The sequence below is a fragment of the Ipomoea nil genome, unplaced genomic scaffold, assembly GCF_001879475.1.
Source record: "Ipomoea nil cultivar Tokyo-kokei standard unplaced genomic scaffold, Asagao_1.1 scaffold2694, whole genome shotgun sequence".
Taxonomy (NCBI): Eukaryota; Viridiplantae; Streptophyta; class Magnoliopsida; order Solanales; family Convolvulaceae; genus Ipomoea; species Ipomoea nil.
Genome location: NW_017619122.1, coordinates 3,856,874 through 3,869,953, shown reverse-complemented (window position 1 = coordinate 3,869,953; position 13,080 = coordinate 3,856,874). Strand labels below are relative to the sequence as shown.

Sequence of the window (13,080 nt, the reverse complement as noted above, 5' to 3'; positions counted from 1 at the left end):
ATAAAAGCACCCCAATCCACACAAATATTGTTCAAGATAATATCCATAATCAACAATTTTTCTTTTGACAACTTGTCACGGCAATGATACCGGGATTCTACACATTTATGAACAATATCCAACAACAATCCATAATCCTTCTTCAAATCTCTTTTGTTACCATTAACCTTCGGAGATAGCGGTGCGTTTGCATCGCGTACCTTGGCCCAAATGGCATTGACATCATGCACATGATTTTCTACCCTTAAATTTGATTCAACAAGATTAAACATCCTCCGAAAATCATCGAGATTAATTTCTACATCAACACCTTTGATCGTAGAAATAATTTAACAACCCACTAGATTCGAGAGAGTTGATAATTTTTACCCCAATAGATTTGTCCTCCACTTGCTTATTGAAGTCGGTGACATCAAGAATCATCCCGCTAAGTACACGGCTTGACTTCCTTGTTCCTCCGGTTGTGAATGACTCCATCTCCACTTGATTAGCCTCCATTTGAGTAGAAATAGAATTTAGTAATTTTTGGTGCAAGATTGAGTGATTCGGCAGTGAGGTCCGAAATAGGATAGAAGGGATGGGTTTTTGGATTGTGAGGTTATTTGGGTAGGATTTTGGGTTTGGGTGATGGGTTTTAGTGTGTAGAAGATTTTTGTGTAGAGAAATTAGAGTGGGTATAGGAGCATTGAGAGATTTTTGGCTTCTTCTAGTGTGTTTTTCCGGCCGGCGAGAGAGAGGAGGAGGAAGAAGACTTTGAGTTCTTCTAGATTTCCAATTCTACCCGTTAGAATTGAGGGAGAAGGGTGAGAAATTACTCTTTTGCCCTCTAGTGGGTAGAGAGAGAGTATTGATCTCCTTGAGGATAAATTCGACCTTCCACATGATTTAAATTTGCCAGCTCATATTTATATACTCCATTTGTGAGTACATGGCGCCAAAAATTGTGATTCAAATAACCGCCAACCTGGAGCAAATCAGATAAAAAAATCTCGAAAATAATCTGTTAGACCAATAAATATACTCCAGCTAAATATTATTATTTCAATTTCATATTTCAATAAAGCTGATTTTCTGAAAAGAAACCTGATAAAAATAAATTGATCAAACTGATACCTAATATCTGAAAAGAAATTTCAAGTTCCCAAAACAAATAAATCTTTTGACTTTCTGAAATTGGGCCTAACTTGTTTCACTTTTGAATCTCCAAAATGGGCAACCATTGATCAGAAAAACATTTTTCTCAACATGCAAACTCAAATAAACCCAATAGGCATGCAAATATATACGATTTCATCAAAATTAACCCAATTAAAAGAACATTCCCCCTAAATTACATACTTAAGTCAAATTAATCTAATTAAACACATTTAGCAAACAAATTACACAAATTAATTATGTTTACACGTGACAAATTAAATAGACATACGTATCACATAAATAAATCGCAAATTTAGGTACGCAGATTTCGTAAGACAAAATTATAACACATAAATTTTACGAAAATATGTACACAAATAAACATATATTATACGTACATACACAAATTCAAATTAAAACACATAGATCACATAGATTACATGCAATACACACAGTACGTATCAAAAATTAACAAAAATTAAGAGTTAAGGAATTGCTTAGCTCATTTCGATCATTCCCATTTCATGCCTTAGAGTTGCAAAACGAGATTCACACAACGGCTTTGTGAGAATGTCGGCAATTTGATTCTCCGTGGGAACATAATCGATTTTCAAATCTTTTTTTTCGACGTGGTCTCGGATAAAATGGTGTCGAACGTCAATATGCTTGGTTCGCGAATGAAGCACCGGATTTTGGGTTATGGCGATTGCACTTGTATTATCGCATAAAATGCTAACATTTTCGCACTTAATCCCATAGTCCAATAATTGTTGCTTCATCCACAAGATTTGTGCACAACAACTCCCAGCTGCAATATATTCGGCTTCGGCAATGCTCGTAGCTATGGAGTTTTGCTTTTTGCTGAACCAAGAGACCAATCTTCCCCCTAAGAACTGGCATGTCCCTGGGGTACTTTTTCGGTCTATTTTACAACCTGCAAAATCTGCATCTGAATAACCAGTTAGTGTAAAATATCCTTCTTTGGGATACCATAATCCCACATTGATTGTTCCTTTGAGATATTGAATTATCTTCTTGGTTGCAATCAGATGACTCTCTTTGGGCTTTGATTGGAATCTTGCACATACGCCAACCGAGTAGGATATGTCCGGTCTGCTTCCGGTTAAGTATAGTAACGATCCAATCATCCCTCGATACATCGTTTGATCGACGTCTTTTCCTTCATCATCTTTATCCAATTTTTGAGATGTACTCATGGGAATTTTGACTGAGGATTTTCCATCTATGCCAAATTTCTTGATAAGATCTCTTGTGTACTTGGCTTGATTTATGAAAATTCCTTCTTCAAGTTGCTTGACTTGCAGTCCCAAAAAGTAATTTAATTCTCCCATCATACTCATCTCGAACCTGTTCTGCATGAGCTTAGAAAATTTCTCACATAAAGATTTATCAGTACATCCAAAGATAATATCATCAACATAAATTTGTACTAATAAAATGTGATTATTTTCTTGAATTCTAAAGAGGGTTTTATCGACTAGACCTTTGGTGAATCCACAACTAATTAAGAACATTGACAAGGTGTCGTACCAAGCTCGCGGAGCTTGTTTTAACCCATACAATGCCTTCTTTAATTTGTAGACTTGATCACCAACGTCTTTTACCTCAAAACCAGGTGGTTGTTCGACGTAAACTTCTTCTTCAAGTAAGCCATTAAAAAATGCGCTCTTTACGTCCATTTGATATACCACGAAATTCTTGTGCCCTGCATATGCTAGGAATATCCGGATTGCTTCGAGTTGTGCGACGGGGGCGAATGTCTCATCAAAATCAGTTCCTTCTTCTTGTGAATACCCCTTCGCGACTAATCTTGCTTTATTCCTAACAGTGACGCCGTCTTCGTTTGCTTTGTTCCTAAAGACCCATTTAGTGCCAATTACATTTTGGTGCGTTGGTCTTGGAACACGTTTCCGTACGTCGTTGCGCTTGAATTGATCTTAATTCCTCTTGCATGGCATCTATCCAACTTGGATCGGCTAAAGCTTCATCAATTTCTTTTGGTTCCAGTTGTGATAGAAAGCATGAGAACATTGCATCTTGTTGTTGGTTCCTAGTAGATGATCGCGTCTTCACTCCGTCACTTGGATCTCCAATGACTAAGTCATGTGTGTGACTTCTTAGCCATTTTCGATTTGGTTGGAATTTTGTTGGATTCTCAGAGTTTCCTTCTTGATGTGATTCCACTTGTTGTGTATTAATGACGGTTGCATCTTCGGGTTCAACTACTGGAATTTCTTCTTGTGCAATTTCAGTTGTGCGTGATATTTCGGGTATCACATTTGATATTGCCTCAATTTGGTGATCACCCATATCACTTGATTCTTCTACTTCCTGCAACACATTGTCTTCGAAATTGTCATTAGAAATAATTAAATCACGATTACCTTCATCATTTTTGCCATTATTGCCGTGATTTTCATCGAACACAACATGAATCGATTCTTCTACCACCATGGTTGATTTATTGAAAATTCTATACGCCTTGCTGGTGGATGAATATCCTAAGAATATTCCTTCGTCCGCTCGCTCGTCAAAAGTCTTTAATTGAGACTTTCCATTAACAAGTACAAAACATTTACAACCAAATGTATGAAAATAGGTGAGATTGGGTTTTCTCCCTTTCCATAATTCATAAGGTGTTTTGTTATAAGACTTGTGGATTAGACTGTGATTTTGAGTATAGCACGCCGTGTTAATCGCTTCTGCCCAAAATCTTTTTGGTAGTCCGGCGGCCGTTATCATGACTCGTGCGGCTTCCTTGAGTGTTCGATTTCTTCTTTCAGCTACACCATTTTGTTGCGGCGTTCGTGCGGCAGATAATTGATGTAAGTTTCCTTGCGAATTGCAGTAAGATTGAATCACTCTGTTCACGAACTCTGTTCCTCGATCGGTTCGTATTGTTGCAATCTTCATGTCTTTTTCGACTTGCAGTAGCTTCAATAGCTCTGGCAACTTTGATAAGACTTCATCCTTTTTCTTGATAAATATTGTCCATGTGTACCTAGAAAAATCATCAACAACAACCAAAGTGTATTTCTTAACACTTATACTTACTGGGTCTACTGGACCAAATAAATCCATGTGCAATAGACTTAAGAGTCTTGATGTTGACTCTTGAGCTTTGACTTTGAATGATGCTTTGATTTGTTTTCCTTTCTGGCATGCATCACAAATTTGATTTTTCTTGAACACAATGTTGGGTAGTCCTTCGACTATATTGTTTCTTGCAAGCTTGTTGATGGTTTTGAAATTCAAATGATTTAGCCTTCTGTGCCATTCCCAACAAGCTTCATTCGAATTATTTGCCATCAAGCATACGGATTTCATCGTTGTACTCCAATCCACAACATACATGTTTTTCTTTCTTGATCCGGCGAGTACGACTTCATTCGTAGATTCGTCCTTGACTTGACATTTGCCTTTGTAAAATTCTACAAGATATCCTTTGTCGCAAAATTGACTTGTACTAAACAAGTTAAATTTTAATCCTTTGACATAAGATACGTCATCAATTTGTAGACCATTTTTCACAATTGCGCCTGTTCCTTTTGTCATTCCATATCGATCGTTTCCACTGAACACTATTTTTGGTCCTTCGATACTTTTGAACTCAACTAGACTAGCTTTATTGCCGGTCATATGTCGAGAGCAACCGCTATCGAAATACCAAACTTCCTCTTCGTCGATTTCACGCGCCATGTAGCATTCCTCATGTTCGGATGTCTTGCCCATTAGACATAGTAGCGCTGTATCTTCTTGTGATGAATCACTCTCGTCACTAGATGATTCTTCGGATTCACTTGCTTCTAACGGATCGCTTATTAGTGCCTTCCGTTTGCCCTTTTTGAATTTCTTCTCTTTGGATTTGTATTCCACTTGTGGAGAAGTATTCGAATTTTTGTCCGCCTTGGGGTGTGGACATTCGACCATAAAATGTCCAGGCTTTCTAGAATTGTAACACACGTTTGTGTTATCTTCGACCGGTTCCCTTCTTAATCTTCTATTTTCTCGAAAGAAATTTCCTTGTGGTGATCCTTTGTTCTTTCGCATGAACTTCTTGAATTTCCTAACAAATAAAGAAAATTGTTCGTCAGTTAAAACATCATTATTTCCTACTGACCTTGATGTTGAGGGTTGTTCGGCCATCAATGCGGATGTTCGTTCATCACGTTCTTCCTCGACTCGTGTCTTCATTTCGAACTCATATGCCTTAAGATCACTAAAGAGTTTATCCGTAGATAATGTCCTTAGATCTCTATGATCGTGCATTACGGTCACCTTCATATCCCAATTTGTAGGTAGTCCGCGTAACACTTTGAGCGATATTTCTTTCTGCGTAATGGTCTTTCCCAGATCCGTGATCTCTCCAAGAATTTTGATTAATCGAGCTTCCATGTCGGTGATGCTTTCGTTCGGTAGCATTTTGAAATCTTCGAACCTCTTCAAGGCAATGGTTAGTTTGTTGTCTTTTTCTTGTTCATCGCCTTCACTGATTCCGATAAGTGTATCCCATATTTCTTTTGCTGTGGTGCACTTTCGAATCTTTGGGAATATGGTGTCATCGACCGCTTTGAACAAAATATCTTTGGCAATGTTGTCCAAATTATTTCGCCCTCTATCTTCCTTTGTCCACTCCATTTTTGGCTTTGGAATATATCGTGGAGCATTTGGAGTTAGTGCGGCGGCAGTGTTAACTTCCATAATTTGGATAGGACCATTTGCGATGACTTCCCACATTTCGTCATTTAAAGCAGATAAGTGCACCTGCATACGTATTTTCCAATCATCAAATTTATCAAGTGAGAAAAGCAAATTTTGAGCAAGAGCCATATCTCTCTTCATTTAAAGATTTTGAGATCTATCTAGCAGTCAAAATTGACTCAAATAGACAACCGCTCTGATACCACATGTTGGTCCCGAAAGGGTGGCGAGAAGTCTAGAGGGGGGTGAATAGACTTCTCTAACTTTTCAAACTTTCTTCGAAAACTTACAAGGCAAATAAAACTTTGGTAATTTCAACTCTAAGTAACAAGCATTAACAAGATAAGCAACATAGAGTGTGCAGCGGAATAAGTAGCGGTAAAGTGTTATGCTTATAAGTGCGGTGCTCAAAAAGATATTCTAAACATGCAACACGTTAGAAACACTTGATATGGTTCAAGGATGATGTACGTAAAGTTTGGCTTGCATGCAAACGTGGGAACTATCAAACCCAGACAGATAAAGATATGCGATAAATCGTAATCGGGTTAGTTCGCAGTTAGAATAAGCATGCACAAAATATATGAGCAGTAAGTAAATAGAGAGAGAGATTTATAGTGGTTCAGAGGTGGTGTAATCCTCCTAGTCCACTCTTCTCCTTTCACTTCAAGGAGGAAATTCACTATTCTTCGATCACCCAGATACAATAGTGAATAAGTGTCCACTGACACTTCTCCGAGTGCTTCGCACAAAGCTACACTCCTCCAAGGTTTTTCGCAAGTTCCTCTTGTTACTCCGCCTTCCCGAGTACTTCGCACCAAGCTGTACTCCTACACCACGAGAACTACGCACAAAGCTACGTCCTCACAGGGTTTTCACAAGCTACTCATGTTACTCTGCCCTTCACCACGAGTGCTACGCACAAACCTACACTCAACCAGGGTTTTTCACTCTCTCTAGTTACTCCGCCCTCTTTCTACACTCAGTAGAGAATATTACAAACAAATAAAATTTCTCTCTCACTCAGACTTGAATTTTATTCTATGAAGCTCTATTTCCCCCTTTTTGGCTAATTAAAAAAATAGCTTGTATCTTTTTCTTGTATGTCTTAGCCGTTGTTCAAGTTGTTGAACTGCTCTATCACTTGGGGTTTTTCTTTCTTAACTGCTGCTTGTCTTCAAGTCTGCTTGGACAATTTATAGCTAGTGAAAGCTATTTGCCCGTTGATCATCTTTCGATCTCGATCGTCCATTTTGAATTGTAGTTGATCAAAAGATATTGTCAACTTGATCTGAAATATTAGGTAGATGCCTTTTCTCCTTTTGTCAGATGATTTGAATAATTTGCCCGTTGCAGTGTCTTGAATTTTGTAGCCTCCAAATTTTGAATAAGTTCGGCACGACAATCTTTGACATTTCTGGTCCTTCATAAATACTCTGACATGTCAAGTTGATCAAATAATTTATCTGCTGATTCTTGCTTGAGTATAAAATAATTTCTCCGCGAATCAGCCTTCTTTGAGCGTCTCCGGTTCCATCGTAAAAACTTGATGTTCAGATGAAAATATATAAGATATTTTCTCCTTCATGATCCTTGTAAAATAATATACTGGAACCTCTGTAAAAACTTCACAGTTGTCCATTGTGAGATGCTCTGTTTCGAATTTAAGATTGGTCCACCATACTTGGTGTGTTTCTCCATATGGTGCATGGCTTTTGTGAAACTTGTGCATTTTCCTTACTTAGTCTCCATATTGGCTACTCTCTTTTTAGAGAGTCTCCATATTAGCTAGTCTCTCATACGGTTTGGTATACTTTGAGCTAGCCTCCCATACGGTATACGGTCCAATATACTTGACCTTGAGCTAGTCTCCCATACGGTTATACGGTCCAAGCTAGTCTCCCATACGGTATACGGTCCAATATACTTGACCTTGAGCTAGTCTCCCATACGGTTATACGGTCCAAGCTAGTCTCCCATACGGTCAGAGCTAGTCTCCCATACGGTCCAAGCTAGTCTCCAAAGCTTAAAAATGCTTCACTTGAGATTCAAACTTAGGATCATTTGGCATAGCTCACACATGTTTCTTCCAACTCCTCTAGCATGGTTCTTGGTGCTTTATCCGTAACATAATTGTGTTAAGCTATAATACCGCTTAACTTCTTTAATTAAATCATGATCTTCCAGACTTGTACATGGGTTGCATGATATGGGTGCACCATACTCTGTAGACTCAAACTGACTCAAATAGAATAAAAATGGGGACTACTTGGTTTTTCAAAAACACATTCGGCTCATCAAAATTTACAATTTATTCCTAACATATATATACTCGGGTAATTTTCCAAATATAAAAACATTTAGGTATAGATAGATACATATATGTGATGAAAGGAAATGTCACAGTTTTTTATGCTTACGTTGACTTTATAATAATTATAGAGTTGTTATTATAGATGATTGGCTTTGGCTTGTGGTAACATTTGAAACATGCACAAGAGATGTTTGGTGTAGTGGAATGACATCGGTTTGTTTCTCATGAACGTAATCATCGTGGCTATGTTTTAACTTTTAATCAGAGTTTGAAGACGCAATAATGACTATGCGAAGCAATATGTGGAACATAATAACTTGTGGTTACAAAAATCTAAATGTTCGTTTATTAAGAATAAAAATTTTTTATGAGATGCGAGGATAGCTTAGTTGGGAGAGCGTTAGACTAAAGATCTGAAGGTCATGTGTTCGATCCACGTTCATTGCAACTTAGCTTTGATGGTTTTAAAATGTGAACCATACAATTATAAGTTAATAATTTTCAACAGATAATCCATGGAAGTGTTCCATTGTCGTCCAGTGGTTAGGATATCTGGCTTTGACTAAGGAGACCTGGGTTCAATTCCCGGCAACGAAAGATTTCATATCTATTTCATATCTATCAATTTAGAGAATATTTGTAGTGCAAAGTATGGTTTAATGTTGGCTTTCTCCCTGGGTATGTTCCGTGTATTTGTTTAGACGTCTCGGGTTTGCTTCCCTAGTTATTCTTGCCATGTAGCCAATATAATAAACCAAACATTGCTTAAATACATTTTTCTTTATTTCTTTTTGTATAAATTAAATCAATCTATAAAAGTAATATCGTTAAAAATATCTCATAGAGATATCTTAAATTCACTCATATTTATATATTTTTTCAATATATATTCATACAATAAATGTGTGAAATATTAATATTATAATTGAGTAAAACTTTAACCGACAGGCAAGTTTTATGTCACCAAATTCTTCTGTCCATTTAGCAATAATTGAGATAAAATATTATCATAAGGGTTTAATTGGATTTAGTAGAATTTAAACTTTAGCCTACAGGCAAGTTTTATGTCAATAAATCTCACAACCCACTAAATAATAATTTTATCACATTTCTTAGAATTTATAAATTTAGTTCAATTATAATTCTAAGTTTCATGGTTTGCATTGGCAAAACATGTATTCAGTCACTTCTCAAAATTTAGCCACTTTTATTAATTGATCCACGAATCTTGCTTGGTTCTTCGGACTAACTGTAGTAAGTTATGTGATTAGATATACTTCTTTTGAATTCCAAAAATAAAATGTACCTAGTTCAACATCTATTTAACATGTTATGATAGATTTTTTAACCTTTTAGGTTAAATTGATATATGCATGTTATAACATATAACATTGTTTAATAACTTGTTTTTGTATAAGTTTATGGATTGTAACATCTTTGTTAAACATGTTATGTTCGTGTCAAAGAGATATTTTGCGATACATATGTCTCAAAACAGCATGAATGCATGTTAATTAATATGACATGACTTACTTTAAATAAGTTAATTGGGATAATAGATTAAGGAACATTTGGTTTATAAGTTATGTGTTAAAAATCATATATTAGTCTTGTTTAATTTTGTTTGTAAAAGTGAGAGATCCTAAAAAAGTTGAGATTTTTTTGAAAAACAAGAGCTAATTCATTAAGTCATAATCAAGACAATTAACAACGAAGTGCGGGGGTGTACCATACTACACCAGCTATTACAATAGATGAACAAATTTCGTACAAATTAGCCACTAATGAATTACAATAGCCACCAGGACTATGTGGTCTAATGGTACCCGGGTTGGACTTTCGTTTGGAAGATTATGATTTTGAGCCTCAGTGGAGGCGTTATTGGTTCTTTGTGTTTCAGTATGTTGACAAAGTATATGAACAGGTATTACAATGTAATAGAGCCAGTAACTTTCAAAAAGAATTACAATAGCCATAAACATTAAAATAATTTATCTAATCTACTAGTTTTGCTCAAATCATCCGCTAACTACTTCATACATACTTGGTTTATCAACTAATACAATAATTATAACATTCAAGCTACAACACTACCAAACGAGGAACTACTTCATACATACTTGGTTTATCAACTAATACAATAATTATAACATTCAAGCTGCAACACTAACAAACGAGGGTTGGCCGATGATGTAGGCTACTCCTGGTGTGAAGAAGAAGAAGAAACTCTGAACCATGCATTTAGGAGATGTGATTGAGCGGTTAACTGTTGGTTACGGTCCACAGCTCACACCCCGGAAGCTCTCTCCTTCCTCGGTAAACACCGTGACAGCATGATCACTAAACAAAGATGGATTAATTGGCTTCCACCTACACCCGGCTACTTTAAACTCAACACGGACACGGCACGCAAAGCCAACAGGAGCATGGTCTGGGATGGTGGTTTGGTTCGTGATCACAACGGCTCGTGGGTCGTGGGTTTCATCACAAAGATTGTGATAACTAGCAGTTTCATGGCGGAACTCTAGGGATTTAGGGATGGGCTCTGTCTTGCTTTAAGAATCATTACCGAGACAAACTCTGAAGCTATGGTCAATGTGGTGAAGAGTGAAGAAGGAGACAAGAATGAGAGAAATCAAGAGCCACAAGTTATCTTGGGAAGCAAGAAGAAGACTATGGAGATTTAAGAAAATCGTCTGGTTCATTCTTGTACTCTTTCGATAATTCGTATTTATTATTATTTGCTATGTATAATTTAGCCATACAGGGCTAAATTCCATTAGAGATTTTCGGGTAAAAGTGTTTATGAACCTATGTGCCTGAGCTCTCAGATTCTTTAATATATTATTATTTGGGTTTAATACTTGTGTTGCAATTGTGATAATATTGTTTGATGCTTGTAATTAGTGACCATAGTTACTTGTTTCGTTTGCTTTGTTTGTGTCACAACGACAGTTGGGAATAACTTAGGGCACACACAATTGCACCTAACTGTTGCACCTTGAGAAAGCGTAATTTTGTTAGGGAGATTAATTCTTGATTATTGCACATCGAGAGTTGCTAGTAGTTAGAAAGTTATGATGCTTGATCTTGTTTTAATGGGTGTTTAAGCCACGAGAGTGGAAATTCACCCGTGTTAGTGACTACGAGAGTAGCTCTATACCACCTTGCATTCTCACACTTGTATGAACCCAGATTTAATATTACATTAGGTTAGGCACTAGGGGATTAAACACTTGAATCCGAAGAATCACAATCTCTCTATTTTGTTTTCAAAACCCTCAATCACTGCTTTATTTTATTTATTTAATGCAACCCTCCAAGTCTATCATTAGGATTAGCTTTAATGAATAAATTAATTAGTAACTAGTGCTTAAGACAACCACTTGCCTGTGGATCGATTACCCGATACTCTGAGTATTATTTGTTTGTAAATATACTACAATCACAGAGTGCACCACCGCAAATGACCCCCAGAGATACTCCGAGTCAAGAGTCATGGCTATGTGAAATAGAGAAGGGCCGCTGGACGACGACGTTTCAGTCCTTAGTACACCTTAGCTAATCGTCGGACAGCCCACGCCGTTCCGCTACTCCGGCACCTCAGAAAACCCAAACCCTCCACCGTTCTCTCCCTCATTAATCTCTGCAAAACTCCTAATCCCAACACACCCAAACGATACTAATCCAACAATCAAAACAAAAACAACCACACAATTATTCATATTTAATTCTTATCATCTGAATTTTCCAAGAATCTCTAATACCATCCCCCCTCTCTCTCTCTCTCTCTCTCTCTCTCTCTAATGATCTACAGAAACAACATTTGCCTAATGCAGAAAGAGAAGAAGAAGAAGAATGTGTAAGGTAAATTGAGAGAGAGATACTGTCGGGTGAGAATTAAAAGACGACGGAATTTATGAAAATGGTGAAGAAAAGGTAAAGTTTTAAGGAAATGACTTTAATACCCCTCTATTCAACGCCAACCAAACTGATACTTAACGGAAGGACCACTGCTGGAACAAATCTGATAGTCAATGGCCTATTTTGTCCAAATTAAAAGACGATGACCAATTTTGAAAAATTGCAATAGTCGGAGGACCATTGCTGGAATTAACTCTTTGAGAAATGATATAGAGCAATTAGGGTAATAAACAAAAAAAAAAAATTAACTAATTAATTGAGAGGCCTATTCGAATTATTTTTTACTCATTCTACACTTTCAATATATTTATTTTCTATATTATTACAAACACACAAAGTACAAACAGTTTTAAACTACCTTGGTGTAGGGGTAAAAGGCTCAAACAGGTAGTAAAACTGGGCTCGAAACACAAAAGTAGTAGAGAGTGGGCGATGAAAAATTTAAGTAGTGTTGAGTCAATGATGGTGGATCAAAGAAACGAAGAGTTGAAAAGGAAGATTGAAGCATTAGAGAGCCGACGATGGAAGATCGAAGCATTAGAGAGCCGACGATGGAAGATCGAAGAATGAGAGAATTTGTGATGAAGGATTAGAGAATCGGCGATAAGACGGCCGCACGGGTGGAGTGCATCATGAGACAGCAGCACGATCATCGCACGGGATAAGTCCGCTCAACCCGATCAAGATTCAATATATATTTAAAGGAAATTCTAGAAGAGGAAAGAAAAACTTGTGTATTTAAAATTCCCAACAAATTAGCCACTAATGAATTACATACAATCAAGCAGCTGCGATGCACTACAAAAGAAGGGTTTTCACCCATCAGCACTCGCAACATTATATTGTTGAAAACCTCCTTTACACTCTCCCCGCGATTGTGTGCCTGGATCTCCTCATTCAAAATTTTAATCCTTTTACACCTTGTACAGGAGATCTTTCATCTCCTCTTTAGGTATATATGCCTTTTTCTTTCTCCTTTGCGC

General features: G+C 37.0%; 1 non-coding gene across 1 annotated transcript; it reads left to right on the top strand.

Moving 5' to 3' along the window:
* The first annotated feature begins 8,547 nt into the window (after positions 1-8,547).
* Positions 8,548-8,620, top strand: TRNAF-AAA. Its single transcript has one exon. It is a non-coding gene; the product is annotated as a tRNA-Phe (tRNA).
* Positions 8,621-13,080: the final 4,460 nt, after the last annotated feature.